Raw genomic sequence first — 15440 nt, forward strand, 5'->3', positions numbered from 1 at the left:
GCCCTGGACTCCCCCGGCAGCCCCCAGGGACAGGCAGGAAGAGGCTTAACCCAATTGAATCATAGAATCATAGAATATCAGGGTTGGAAGGGACCCCTGAAGGTCATCTAGTCCAACCCCCTGCTCGAAGCAGGACCAATTCCCAGTTAAATCATCCCAGCCAGGGCTTTGTCAAGCCTGACTTTAAAAACTTCCAAGGAAGGAGATTCCACCACCTCCCTAGGCAACGCATTCCAGTGTTTCACCACCCTCTTAGTGAAAAAGTTTTTCCTAATATCCAATCTAAACCTCCCCCACTGCAACTTGAGGCCATTACTCCTCGTTCTGTCATCTGCTACCATTGAGAACAGTCTAGAGCCATCCTCTTTGGAACCCCCTTTCAGGTAGTTGAAAGCAGCTATCAAATCCCCCCTCATTCTTCTCTTCTGTAGGCTAAACAATCCCAGCTCCCTCAGCCTCTCCTCATAAGTCATGTGTTCTAGACCCCTAATCATTTTTGTTGCCCTTCGCTGGACTCTCTCCAATTTATCCACATCCTTCTTGTAGTGTGGGGCCCAAAACTGGACACAGTACTCCAGATGAGGCCTCACCAATGTCGAATAGAGGGGGACGATCACGTCCCTCGATCTGCTCGCTATGCCCCTACTTATACATCCCAAAATGCCATTGGCCTTCTTGGCAACAAGGGCACACTGCTGACTCATATCCAGCTTCTCGTCCACTGTCACCCCTAGGTCCTTTTCCGCAGAACTGCTGCCTAGCCATTCGGTCCCTAGTCTGTAGCGGTGCATTGGATTCTTCCGTCCTAAGTGCAGGACCCTGCACTTATCCTTATTGAACCTCATCAGATTTCTTTTGGCCCAATCCTCCAATTTGTCTAGGTCCTTCTGTATCCTATCCCTCCCCTCCAGCGTATCTACCACTCCTCCCAGTTTAATATCGTCCGCAAATTTGCTGAGAGTGCAATCCACACCATCCTCCAGATCATTTATGAAGATATTGAACAAAACCGGCCCCAAGACAGACCCCTGGGGCACTCCACTTGACACCGGCTGCCAACTAGACATGGAGCCATTGATCACTACCCGTTGAGCCCGACAATCTAGCCAGCTTTCTACCCACCCTATAGTGCATTCATCCAGCCCATACTTCCTTAACTTGCTGACAAGAATACTGTGGGAGACCGTGTCAAAAGCTTTGCTAAAGTCAAGAAACAATACATCCACTGCTTTCCCTTCATCCACAGAACCAGTAATCTCATGATAAAAGGCGATTAGATTAGTCAGGCATGACCTTCCCTTGGTGAATCCATGCTGGCTGTTCCTGATCACTTTCCTCTCATGCAAGTACTTCAAGATTGATTCTTTGAGGACCTGCTCCATGATTTTTCCAGGGACTGAGGTGAGGCTGACTGTAGTTCCCAGGATCCTCCTTCTTCCCTTTTTTAAAGATTGGCACTACATTAGCCTTTTTCCAGTCATCCGGGACTTCCCCGGTTCGCCACGAGTTTTCAAAGATAATGGCCAATGGGTCTGCAATCACAGCCGCCAATTCCTTCAGCACTCTCGGATGCAACTCGTCCGGCCCCATGGACTTGTGCACGTCCAGCTTTTCTAAATAGTCCCTAACCACCTCTATCTCCACAGAGGGCTGGCCATCTCTTCCCCATTTTGTGATGCCCAGCGTAGCAGTCTGGGAGCTGACCTTGTTAGTGAAAACAGAGGCAAAAAAAGCATTGAGTACATTAGCTTTTTCCACATCCTCTGTCACTAGGTTGCCTCCCTCATTCAGTAAGGGGCCCACACTTTCCTTGGCTTTCTTCTTGTTGCCAACATACCTGAAAAAACCCTTCTTGTTACTCTTAACATCTCTCGCTAGCTGCAGCTCCAGGTGCGATTTGGCCCTCCTGATTTCATTCCTACATGCCCGAGCAATATTTTTATACTTTTCCCTGGTCATATGTCCAACCTTCCACTTCTTGTAAGCTTCTTTTTTATGTTTAAGATCCGCTAGGATTTCACCGTTAAGCCAAGCTGGTCGCCTGCCATATTTACTATTCTTTCGACTCATTGGGATGGTTTGTCCCTGTAACCTCAACAGGGATTCCTTGAAATACAGCCAGCTCTCCTGGACTCCTTTCCCCTTCAAGTTAGTCCCCCAGGGGATCCTGGCCATCCGTTCCCTGAGGGAGTCGAAGTCTGCTTTCCTGAAGTCCAGGGTCCGTATCCTGCTGCTTACCTTTCTTCCCTGCGTCAGGATCCTGAACTCAACCAACTCATGGTCACTGCCTCCCAGATTCCCATCCACTTTTGCTTCCCCCACTAATTCTACCCGGTTTGTGAGCAGCAGGTCAAGAAAAGCGCCCCCCCTAGTTGGCTCCTCTAGCACTTGCACCAGGAAATTGTCCCCTACGCTTTCCAAAAACTTCCTGGATTGTCTATGCACCGCAGTATTGCTTTCCCAGCAGATATCAGGAAAATTAAAGTCACCCATGAGAATCAGGGCATGCGATCTAGTAGCTTCCGTGAGCTGCCGGAAGAAAGCCTCATCTACCTCATCCCCCTGGTCCGGTGGTCTATAGCAGACTCCCACCACTACATCACTCTTGTTGCTCACACTTCTAAACTTAATCCAGAGACACTCAGGTTTTTCTACAGTTTTGTACCGGAGCTCTGAGCAGTCATACTGCTCCCTTACATAATTGGCCCATCCACGCACCCCCCTGCCTGAGCCAGCAGTGACTCCGGTCTGACTCTGGTGTGGCTGAGATCTAAACTCTACAGGGAAATCAGACCAGGGCCCTGGGCAGCCCCCAACACTCAGGGCACACAGACCCCACCACCACAGGGGTGTCTGACAATAACACACTCAGAGCCGGGTTGTTTGTCGTGGGGGTGGGGGGTTGAGGGGGGTTTGGGTTTTTTTCCGTGTAGCTTCTGCACCCTGAAGGGTTAGTCCCCTGATCGCTCCCAAAGCTGAGAAGAGCTTCACTCCGCCCGCCTCCCCACATCCCCCCTTTCCCTCGCTGTGCCCCCCACTCACGTCTTCCCCCATTCCCGACCTCGCTCCCCTCAGCCCCACAGTCTCCCGATCCTCCTCCATTGCCCCATCTTCCCTTCCGTGCACCCCTGCCCCCATCCCAGCCTGCCCCCGGCATCCCCTGCACCCGCCTCCGGCCCCTCTTTATCCTCCTCCCCCTGCAGCCCAGATATGACGGGGGGGCCCGCTGCAGGGGGGGATGGGCGGGTCTCTCTTACCTTCCCCCCGAGCGGGGCCCCCCGGGGCAGGGGCCGGGTCGGGAAGGGGCCCTGGCCGGGCTGGGGGCTCTGCCCTGGGAGAGGCTCCCGGGGAGCAGCGGGCAGGGCCCGGCTGGAGGTTCCCCTCTCGCGGCTGCAGCCCGGGCTCCGGGCTCCCAGCACCAGCCGCCGGGGCTCGGGGATCTCGCCGGGAGCCAGAGTCCCCGCAGCGGCTGCGAGTCACTTCCTGCGGCCGGGCCTGAGCCCCGCGATCGCTCCCCCCACAGCCGCCCCTCAGCCGCTCCTGGGTCCTAGCGATCAACTCACCAAAGGCTCAGCATCCCTGTGCCCTGCTCCTGTTACACTCACAGGCTCCGAGGCACAAGGGACGATCATGAGCATCTTGCCCAGGGGTTCTCACCACCAAATTTGGTGGCCTCAGAGTGTAGCCAGCAACTCTCGCTGGTGCCCGCTCTGACACTTTCCCATAGAATCCTAATTAACTTTACTAGAAACCAATCAATATGCACAGAGGCAAGAGGGTGGAATACTGGCTTGCAAAAGGATCTGAGTCCTTTACCCAGAGGCCTGCATAACCTCGAGGACCCCTGTCCCCCCCGCCCGCTTCCACTCTGGACCCCTAACCCCAAGGCTGGGCCCAGGGCTCCTGAGGCGCTGGACCCCCAATCTTGTGATCACTCAGGACAGCTGTCCCCATTGTGGGGTGTTCTCTCCACTCTGGATGCTTCCTTCATCATTGCACAGAGTTAAGCACAAATACAATTTATTAAACAGCAAGTAATACAAAAATAAAGAGAAAAGTGGGAAAGATGAAAGGAAAACATGACACCCCGCTCTGTGCGGGGGGAACCACAAACAACCCTCTCTGGAATGCCAGGGCACTTCACAGTCTGTCCCTCCAACGTCCCAGGCCTCCTGCCCAGACCCTGACTGTCCTGCAGGCATGCCCAGGGTTGGACACTAACTCTGGTGTTGGCCTCAGGCTCTAGGTAGTAGGACCCTTCTTCCTAGCGTCAGCTGCTTCCTGTCAAGGTTATGATCCCCCACCCAGTCTGGCCTGCAAGGCCTCTTGGCTGAGGGCCTCTCCTTGCCCTGGGCCCTTTGCCCAGGGTCCCCTTCGCTCACTGCTCCCGCCTGCTCCAGTTTCCCTCTGCCTCCAGCCCAGCCCAGCCCTCCTGCTCTGCTCTGCCCAGCCAGCTCCAGCTGACACAAAGGAGAGGACCTGGCTGCTGACTCCCTCATTGGCCTGCCTGCCCTGTCAATCAGGCTGACCTACAGCATTGCCCCCCCTCCGCTCCCGCCCCCACCCCTGTCAGTCTCAGGGTCTTCATTTCTCATTGGCCCTTCCCCTTTCTTTTGGTGTTAGGAGACGGCCTAACTAATGGCCCACCCATTAAGGTTCAGTAAGGGGCCAACAATCCCCTTACTCCTATAAACATGAAAATCATAGTTTCTTTATTGGCAGTTGGTAAATCCGCTGCTGTGAAAAAGCTAAAAATGTTGCTTTTGAAATGTTTTTTTCTATGTTTGCTAAAAATTTTCTCAACCTCTCAGCTAGCGACTCGGGTTGCCAATTTGGGAATATTTTAAAAATGGACACTCAAGTCGGAGTGCTGCAACCTCCCCTGCCCCGCCTCTTCCCCCCAAGGTCCCATCCCTGCCCCACCTCTTCCCTCCAAGGCCCTGCTCCGACTCCACCTCTTCCTCCAAGGGTTTACCCGCCCTCCACTTCTCTTTCCCCATTCCCTGCCTAGGTCAGGAAGGGCTTGTCTGTGGAGCCGGGGCTGGGAGCTGCAGCTGCCCAGTGCAGGTAGGAGGCAGCCCCGGCTGAGTCGGGTCTGATGCGAGTGATGACCCAGTGCCTCCCCACCCGCAGTAACTCTACTTTCGCTGTCCGGTCAGTAGATGTGATCGGATACTGTCAGGTCCCCTTTTCCACTGGACTTCATGGTTGAAAACCGGGCACCTGGCCACCCTAACAGCACCCACTGTGCCAGAAGTGCTGGGAACGCATCAGGGACAAGTTCTGCTTTCCGATGGTGGAGGAAGGAACCAGGGGACAGGTGGGTTAGACTCAGTTCTGACCAGCAGGAAAGAATTCATTGGTTGGCAGAGCGGGCTCTCAGTTCCCCACATTGCCCCTCCTCGGTCAGTGGAAGTGCTCCTGGTGAGGACGCACCCCACCGACCCAAGGAGGACAGTGTGGACATCATCTACCGCAGTCATTACTGGAGTGGTTATAAGTCAGCCAAATACAGGTCAACTTAAGTTTGCAGTGTTGACGTACCCTTACAAGCAAAAGGATTTCTCTCACCCAAAAGCTTTCAGCAGTCCATGCTCATTGGAAAGCCTTCCAGCTCGGACTACTTCCCCAGCTCAATGATGCTCCTGTTGTCTTTCAAGGGATCTTGCTGCCCTGAGTAGACATGGGGCCAGAACCCCTTTCCCGCTTCTTGTACTCGGATCCTACATACTTGAAAAGTCTTTGCTGGGTCATGGGGTCAGGGAACTCCGTGGCATCAGTGAGCTACACACTGTGCTACAGATGAATTGTAAGTTTCTTTGTTTACCCCTTTCTTCCTGTTGGTGGAAATCTCAGAGAATCCTTTAAGACTCAAAATCAGGGGAAGAAATTTACCCATTTTCTTCTCAAGTGGCTAAACCGGCTTCACTTCTCGCCTCATTATTCGGCTGTATTAGTTACAAAAGTTTTAGCATCATCATAAAAGAAAGAGAACGAAAGAGAAAACAACCTTCCCATCTACAAATGATCTGGACCAAACCTAGAAAAAGCCGGGAAGTAATTTTACCAATAGATGGAAACGGGACTATAAGATCTGAAAGTCCAACTGTGCTTTGAAGTTCATTGAGAATTCCCTGCCAATTCCAGGTCTGTGACACTTCCTTCTCCAGCCCTCCGGAGTCTGACTAAGATCATAGACATCAAAGCTGTGACTCCTAAGCATGGAGAGCCAGGGACAGGGTGGTACGTGACACCGTGGGAGATGGAGGGATAGAACGGAGGCAGGTTAAACTTTCCGTGGCTGGGACAGAGGCTGCTGTGTGGAGAGAGGAGCATGACAGTGAGAGGGGAAGGAGGGAATCTCTCGCACTCACCCCGTTGCCCTGAAATAGCACAGAAGTGAAAACTCCACATTTTAGTGTCCCTTCCCCCGCCTTTTTAGCATCTGGTTAATTCTGGCCCATAAGGGATAAAATGTAGAAACAGTAAATGCTTGACTATCTGCGAATGAGACAACCTGGCCCCGAAGGTGGAACTCAGGGACTAGCAATCACTCTGCTAACGGGAGGTCGGGGTTCAGAAACTGTGTTCCCGGCAGGCTACGCAGCTGCACTGCAGGCTATGGAGGGCCGTGGAGGCAGGCAGGGAGAGGAGCCCCTCCCCAGGATTGGCCCAGGTCCACTGGAGCTGCTGGGGAGAGGAACCCCTCCCTCAGTCCGGCCCAGGACCACAGGAGCCGCCGTGGCTGGGGAGAGCTGCCTCTGACCTGGCCCCAAACTCCTGTGGTGAGAGAGGGCTGGGGGAGTCCTCTCTCCACTGCAGTCTGAACCCCAAACCCCTCATCCCCAGTCCCAACCCCCACATGCCTAGCCAGACCACTCACCCCTCCGCACCCCATGCCTCTGTCCCAGCCCTGAACCCCCTCTCACACGTCAACCTCCACATCCCCAGCCCCATCCCAGAGCCCGCACCTGAATCCAGAGCCCTCACCCCCTGCACCTCATCCCTGTCCCAGTCCTGAGCCAGTTCCCACACTCCGAATCCCTCGGCCCCACCCCCACCCCGTGAATTTTGTTCTGTGCGCCAATATGGAGATGATGTGTCACATACTGGTGCGTAGAACCAAATTCATTCCGCACTTGGACGTAAAAACGGAGGGAACACTGGTCAGAACGCATCCGATGCTGAGCGGGGTCCAGCAGAGCCCCCTGCCCCTGGGTGAAATACACAGCCACCTCCTCCAAGGTCACCGGCATCTGAAACAGCAAGAGTCCCCCGCTCAGCACCTGCTGCCCCAGCCACAGTCCCACTAATCATGGCAAAGAAAGAAAAGAGTGAAGGGCCAGAGTAGCAGAATCCCACAGGCACCTGCTCAGAGCGGCCAGGAGGCTCCGGGGGCTGGGAGACGGTGAGAGCGCCTTGTCCCCCTAGCACACGGAGAAGGGGAGGGTCTTCTCATTTCCCACACGCCTGCCAGCCACAGGCTGAGTCGGGAAGCAGAGCTCTGAGCCGGGGACGGGGACAGGAATCCCGACAGCTTCCCTTCATATTTCACAGCAACTGTTACGAATTATTCCAGTTAGGACACGTACAGTTCGTTTCTAGGCTGAGGCAACCAAATAAAGACAGACTGCAGAGTGTCTCACAGTTTGTAGGTTTATTACGCTCGAGCGTGGTACCGTTCTCTTAAGCAGAGCGGGACCCCGATTACAGGTTACACAAAGATTATATACTGTTGGCAAAACATCCTGCCTGTCTGCCTCGGGGCGGGGGATGGGGTGGGGGAGGCCTAACCCAATAAACAGGCCTTCTCCTTATCTATCACCAGTCCCCTGCAGCCACCTTCCCGCTGCAAAAACGCTGAATTAGCAGCTATTTCAGGCATGTCGGCTGGTTCCTGTCTCCTTTGTTTCCCTTCTCTTGAAACTGTCCAGCTGTCCACCCTGAAGGATCCTCCTCCCTTGGTATGTGATGTGCTCGCTTCTAGTTAATGGCCGAGAGGAAACCCAAAATGGAGTCACATATGCTAACTAGGTTGATTGCCCCTGACAGTCCTTCCTTTTGTTATATACGTCAGTAAACTATATCGGGGCAGAATAACCTCGATGCAAGATTAAAATTTGCCGGCAGCTCATACTACAGCATTGTAGGTATACAAAAGTAATACAAAAAGAGAACCAGCCATAAGAAGGAGGTACAAAATACGCCTTCCCCAAGCCCCCAAGTCTGGCAGCCAGGAGGTGATGTGTGGAGAGAGGAGCATGTGGTGGAATCCGGTACTGGTGTCGTCAAGGGTGACACGGTGAAGTGAGGTGGCCTGCTGCATAAGGGTGTGGATATTGACTTCTACCCTGCTGTGTTGATTCACACAACAGCTTGAGTTAACAAGAGCACAACCCCCGCTCCCCCCCGGTTTGCAAGGAGATAGTCTAAGGCTAAGGGGTTCTGCAGTGTGGGGCTGAGATAACTGAGTCACCTCCATTTGAAGGTTTCAGAGTAACAGCCGTGTTAGTCTGTATTCGCAAAAAGAAATGGAGTACTTGTGGCACCTTAGAGACTAACCAATTTATTTGAGCATGAGCTTTCGTGAGCTACAGCTCACTTCATCAGATGCATACTGTGGAAACTGCAGCAGACTTTATATATACACAGAGAATATGAAACAATACCTCCTCCCACCCCACTGTCCTGCTGGTAATAGCTTATCTAAAGTAATCGTCAGGTTAGGCCATTTCCAGCACAAATCCAGGTTTTCTCACCCTCCACCCCCCCACACAAATCACTCTCCTGCTGGTGATAGCCCATCCAAAGTGACAACTCTTTACACAATGTGCATGATAATGAAGTTAGGCCATTTCCTGCACAAATCCAGGTTCTCTCACTCCCTCACCCCCCTCCAAAAACCCACCCCCATACACACACAGACTCACTCTCCTGCTGGTAATAGCTCGTCCAAACTGATCACTCTCCAAGTTTAAATCCAAGTTAAACCACAACATCTGGGGGGGGGGGGTAGGAAAAAACAAGATATTTCCTCTTGTTTTTTCCTACCCCCCCCCCCCCCAGATGTTCTGGTTTAACTTGGATTTAAACTTGGAGAGTGGTCAGTTTGGACGAGCTATTACCAGCAGGAGAGTGAGTCTGTGTGTGTATGGGGGTGGGTTTTTGGAGGGGGGTGAGGGAGTGAGAGAACCTGGATTTGTGCAGGAAATGGCCTAACTTCATTATCATGCACATTGTGTAAAGAGTTGTCACTTTGGATGGGCTATCACCAGCAGGAGAGTGAATTTGTGTGGGGGGGTGGAGGGTGAGAAAACCTGGATTTGTGCTGGAAATGGCCTAACCTGACGATTACTTTAGATAAGCTATTACCAGCAGGACAGTGGGGTGGGAGGAGGTATTGTTTCATATTCTCTGTGTATATATAAAGTCTGCTGCAGTTTCCACAGTATGCATCTGATGAAGTGAGCTGTAGCTCACGAAAGCTCATGCTCAAATAAATTGGTTAGTCTCTAAGGTGCCACAAGTACTCCATTTCTTTTTGCTCCATTTGAAGGGTAGACAAGGCGTCTGCAGTGGCATTTGCCATTAATTCTAAGGCTGCAGAAATATTAACTGTAGCCTTTTCCAATTCACTCACCCCCACCCAGGGCAAAAACCAACGAACAAAGGAGTGAAAGCCTGTAGGCCGTTCAGAGAGAGGATTTGATGGGACATTTCCTCGGTTCCTCCATACCAGGTTCCCAATTTCCCCCTGGGCTAGGGCCTGGTGTACTGTAACAGCGGGTACTAAGGTGCGTGTACCACATGAACCTGCCGGGAGGACCTTATAAGCCGTGTGGTTGTACAACCAGAACCAGCCTGATCCCTCAGGGACCGGCCATGGCGCCCTGGAATACTTGGGGGGACTTGCCGCACCAGAGCTAATGTGGGTGGTATCATTGGACACTACAAAGTTACCCACAAAAACTGTATTTTCGAAATTCTTACGTCATGACACACATAAAGCATAACTACCCTGGGCCACCATATCAACAGACCAAGTTTGGATTGTAACATTCCAGTTAAATGGAGTGTCTGTCCATAATCCCACCAGGAGGGTTCGGTTGAGAGGGATAGTCTCCCTTACCAACGGGATTCCCTGACCTATGTACGTGAGGGTATGAATACAGACCCAACACCGCATTCGGTTAACCCCCTGTGCTATAGCATGGGTTAAATCCAGGAAGCTGTTGCTTTCCCATCCGTGTACCGAACTCGAGAATAGAGAGGGGATTCCACAGGCCACCCATACCAGTATTTGCATCCTCCCATGTACCATGCACAAAACAGGACAACAAATATAAGTCCAAGTAACAAGAAAACAAGAAGTCCTGATGGAGTCTCGAGACCCCAATAGTTGAATCCAGCAGAATCCGCTCCTATTTGTGGGCCCACTGCGGAGACAGCGCTTGCGTTGTATGCTGTTTTAAGAGAACCTCAACTTCGTGGGGGACCCAGACAGTTAAAGGGTGCCCCAGAAAAATAGGGCATGACCGTTCCACCATTAGGGCTGCAGCGGCAAGGGACCGCACACAGGAGACCGATCCCCGAATGACCGGGTCCTAAGGTAGGGAATAGTAAACTATGGGGCGTGGGCGATCCCCTAGGTACTGCAATAGGACACCACTGGCCGACTGGGGAATCAGTGTCAGGATAGTACTCGGATCAGGGACCACTTGGTGGGGGGTTATAACATAACTATTTATCTCACGCAGATCTTGAAAGAACCAATAAACTGGGCGCCCATCTGGGCCCGGTTTTGGCTTTTTCACAGGAAGGATAGGAGCATTAGAATCATAGAAGCATAGAATCATAGAATATCAGGGTTGGAAGGGACCTCAGGAGGTCATCTATTCCAACCCCCTGCTCAAACAGGACCGATCCCCAATTAAATTATTCCAACCAGGGCATTGTCAAGCCTGACCTTAAAAACTTCTAAGGAAGGAGATTCTACCACCTCCCTAGGTAACGCATTCCAGTGTTTCACCACCCTCCTAGTGAAAAAGTTTTTCCTAATATCCAACCAAAACCTTCCCCACTGCAACTTGAGACCATTACTCCTTGTCCTGTCATCCGCTACCACTGAGAATAGTCTAGATCCATCCTCTTTGGAACCCCCTTTCAGGGAGTTGAAAGCAGCTATCAAATCTCCCCTCTTCTTCTCTTCTGCAGACTAAATCCCAGTTCCCTCAGCCTCTCCTTCTTGTAGTGTGGGGCCCAAAACTGGACACAGTACTCCAGATGAGGCCTCACCAATGTCAAATAGAGGGGAACGATCACGTCCCTCGATCTGCTGGCTATGCCCCTACTTATACATCCCAAAATGCCATTGGCCTTCTTGGCAACAAAGGCACACTGTTGACTCATATCCAGCTTCTCGTCCACTGTCACCCCTAGGTCCTTTTCCGCAGAACTGCTGCCTAGTCATTTGGTCCCTACTCTGTAGCGGTGCATTGGATTCTTCCATCCTAAGTGCAGGACCCTGCACTTATCCTTGTTGAACCTCATCAGATTCCTTTTGGCCCAATCCTCCAATTTGTCTAGGTCCCTCTGTATCCTATCTCTACCTGCCACCGTATTTACCACTCCTCCTAGTTTAGTATCATCCGCAAATTTGCTGAGAGTGCAATCCACACCATCCTCCAGATCATTTATGAAGATATTGAACAAAACCGGCCCCAGGACCGACCCTTGGGGCACTCCACTTGATACTGGCTGCCAACTAGACATGGAGCCATTGATCACTACCCATTGAGCCTGACAGTCTAGCCAACTTTCTACCCACCTTATAGTGCATTCGTCCAGCCCATACTTCTTTAACTTGCAGACAAGAATACTGTGGGAGACCATGTCAAAAGCTTTACTAAAGCCAAGGAACACTACGTCCACTGCTTTCCCTTCATCCACAGAACCAGTTATCTTGTCATAGGAAAGTTGTAGGAAAGGTGCGTGGCAGCCTCCTGTTCATAATTATTAGGGGAAATTAAGCTAGTTAGCATATGTGACTCCATTTTGGGTTTCCTCTCGGCTATTAACTAGAAGCGAGCACATCACGTACCAAGGAAGGAAGGAAGGATCCTTCAGGGTGGACAGCTGGACAGTTTCAAGAGAAGGGAAACAAAGGAGACAGGAACCAGCCGACATGCCTGAAATAGCTGCTAATTTAGCGTTTTTGCAGGGGGAAGGTGGCTGCAGGGGATTGGTGATAGATAAGGAGAAGGCCTGTTTTTTGGGTTAGGCCCCCCAAGGCACACAGGCAGGATGTTTTGCCAACAGTATAGAATCTTTGTGTAACCTGCAATCGGGGTCCCGCTCTGCTTAACGGAGCGGTGCCACGCTCGAGCGTAAGAAACCTACAAACGCTGAGACACTCTGCAGTCTGTCTTTATTTGGTTGCCTCAGCCTAGAAACAAACTGTACATGTCCTAACTGGAATAATTCGTAACAGTTTGGGACTCTAGGCTCGCCCTAGTAAGCGAAGCCGCACTCCTTCCCTCAGACAACTCCAGCTGGCACCAGGTGAGTTCACCTTCAAGAACTCGGAGGAACGGGCATGTGGGCCGTCGCTTAGGTGATAAGGTGGCACCTGAGGCGTTCTTTTGGTAGCCCTGGAATGGGCTCTGGGCAGAGTGTGAGCAGGGGAACCCCTTTGGCTGAGATTCTCGGGAATTGGAAAAATATTTCTGGCACCCCTGGGTTAGGTGAAAGGAGAACTGTAATTTTGTATAAAGTCTACTGGCCAGCGCTGACTATTCAGACGCCCTTTGGATGGCCACCCGACGGAACTTTTGCACAGGATGAATTAACCTGCCTTAGACAACAGCTGGAGGACAAGCATCCAGCTGAAATGGATTATTGGTATGTATGGGATAATTGGGCATACGCCCGAGATAAGGGGCGCCCCTCGACTTTGGGCTCTGGTACCAGATCTAAGGTTTGCATGCCGCTTGCAGGTTCCGCTCCGCCCTATGCTGCTTTCCCTCCTCCGTCTCTTCCCGCTACTCCTCCTCCTGTTGCCCCTCTATAGCCGCCTGTAACCCTACCCCCTGTTGCGCTTCAAGAACCCAATAAACAGCCCGTTGCGACGAGCAATGACCGTGTCACTATGGTCACGTCCACCGCCCTTTTGGGCCTGGGGACCTGGTCACCTGGCAGTCACAGATGCCGAGGTTGCGCGACGATCCGGAAAGAGTCCTACAGACTATCCGTTCAGTCCTTACGGCATTTAACCCTAACTGGGCAGACGTCCAGGCTATTTTGCAAACCCTATTTACCCCTGACGAGAAGTATTCTATTCTAGACGCCAATCAGCGTTGGGCGGGGACGCTGAGAATCGCACCCCTTGGCCCGAAGCCGATCCAGGTTGGGATCCTAACGACCTCAATGGTCGGGCCAGCCTCTCAGCTGCCCGGGAAGGGCTCCTGGAGAGCATCCGTAGGGCGGGTAGTGAGACGGCAAATTGGTCAAAAATTAGAGAGTGCCAGCAAGACCTAAACGAGCATCCATCTGTATGTTTGGCCAGCTTGTTTAAGCAGGTTAGAATGTATGTGGGAGGGGTGGAGCCAGAAGCCGAGGTTAGCCGCATGATGATGGTCTCTTACTTTGTCGATCAAGCGGCGCCGGACATAAAGAAGTATTTAACTAAACATGTTCCCGATTGCCAGGGAAAGCCCTAAACGAAGTAGTTCGCCTGGTCACTTTTGTGTTTAATGGTAGGGACGAGGAGAAAGCTAAGGAAAAATGTAAGCAAAAGAAGGAGGAAGTAAGTATGTTGGCAGCCGCATGGCAGGTTCCCTTGGGGAATCAGCACTGGCAGGGACACGGGAATACAAGGGGGAGGGGACGCGGACGTGGGACAGGATGTGGAGGAGGCTGTGGTGGGACAAGGAACGGGAACTGTAATTATTGTAAGCAACCAGGGCACTGGAAGAGGGAATACCCCCTGCTTCCACGAGGGGCTCCTTGGCAGGATCAGCCGGTGACCAGTTCCTCCTTTCCCCCTAACGCTTCCCAGGACTTCGCTAATCCCCAGTGACTAGAGGCAGAGATTTTGGGAGCCGTGGGAGAGTTGGAATGGAATCTTGGATTGCAGTCGCATATTTACTTGTAAATTGTGGAACGGTTTGTACCCTTTTTGGTGGATACCGGAGCCACCCTTTCCACTTTAACTTTTGTTCCGGGCTCTCTTTCTAATACCAAGGTTTGGGTGCAGGATATTGAGGGCGACCTGTGCCCGGGTCCCCTATCCTGCCCCGTCCCTGTGGAGCTGGGTTCTTTAAAGTTGTCACAGAGATTTGTTGTTATGCCAGAAGGCCCTGCTAACCTTGGGTGGGACATGCTAAGCAAGCTGAGAGCCCACATATATTATGCCCACGAGGGGCTTCACATGTCTGTCCCGGACTCGGCGGTTGCTTCTCTTTGGCCTCAGTAACCCCGATTCCCGATCTCCCCACAGAATTCTCCAGCGTCCCACCCAATTTGTGGAGCGTGAGTTCCACCGACGTGGGCCTCCTTAAATCAGCCACTCCAGTCAGTCTGCAGGTAAGGGATGGGCCGCCTCCCTCCGTAAAACAATATCCCTTGCCGAAGGAGGCGGAGGAAGGTATTTCCCTTCTTATCTCTAGATACTTAACCCAGGAGGTCTTGGTTCCATGCAGTTCTCCTTGCCCTGGGCAACACAGCATGGGGAGGAGGTGACCAGCCCTCAGTGGAGAAAGAAGTGGTTAGGGACTATTTAGAAAAGCTGGACGTGCACAAGTCCATGGGGCCGGATGCGTTGCATCCGAGAGCGCTAAAGCAGTTGGCGGCTGTGATTGCAGAGGCATTGGCCATTATCTTTGAAAACTCGTGGCAAACGGGGGAAGTCTCGGATGACTGGAAAAAGGCTAATGTAGTGCCAATCTTTAAAAAAGGGAAGAAGGAGGATCCTGGGAACTACAGGCCAGTCAGCCTCACCTCAGTCCCCAGAAAAATCATGGAGCAAGTCCTCAAGGAATCAATCCTGAAGCACTTAGACGAGAGGAAAGTGATCAGGAACAGTCAGGATGGATTCACCAAGGGAAGGTCATGCCTGACTAATCTAATCGCCTTCTATGATGAGATTACTGGTTCTGTGGATGAAGGGAAAGCAGTAGATGTATTGTTTCTTGACTTTAGCAAAGCTTTTGACACAGTCTCCCACAGTATTCTTGTCAGCAAGTTAAAGAAGTATGGGCTGGACTGGATATTAGGAAAAACTTTTTCACTAGGAGGGTGGTGAAACACTGGACTGCGTTACCTAGGGAGGTGGTGGAATCTCCTTCCTTAGGAGTCTTTAAGGTCAGGCTTGACAAAGCCCTGGCTGGGACGATTTAATTGGGGATCGGTTCTGCTTTGAGTAGGGGGTTGGACTAGATGAC

Source organism: Eretmochelys imbricata, chromosome 14 (assembly GCF_965152235.1).
Source record: "Eretmochelys imbricata isolate rEreImb1 chromosome 14, rEreImb1.hap1, whole genome shotgun sequence".
In the NCBI taxonomy this organism is placed as follows: domain Eukaryota; kingdom Metazoa; phylum Chordata; order Testudines; family Cheloniidae; genus Eretmochelys; species Eretmochelys imbricata.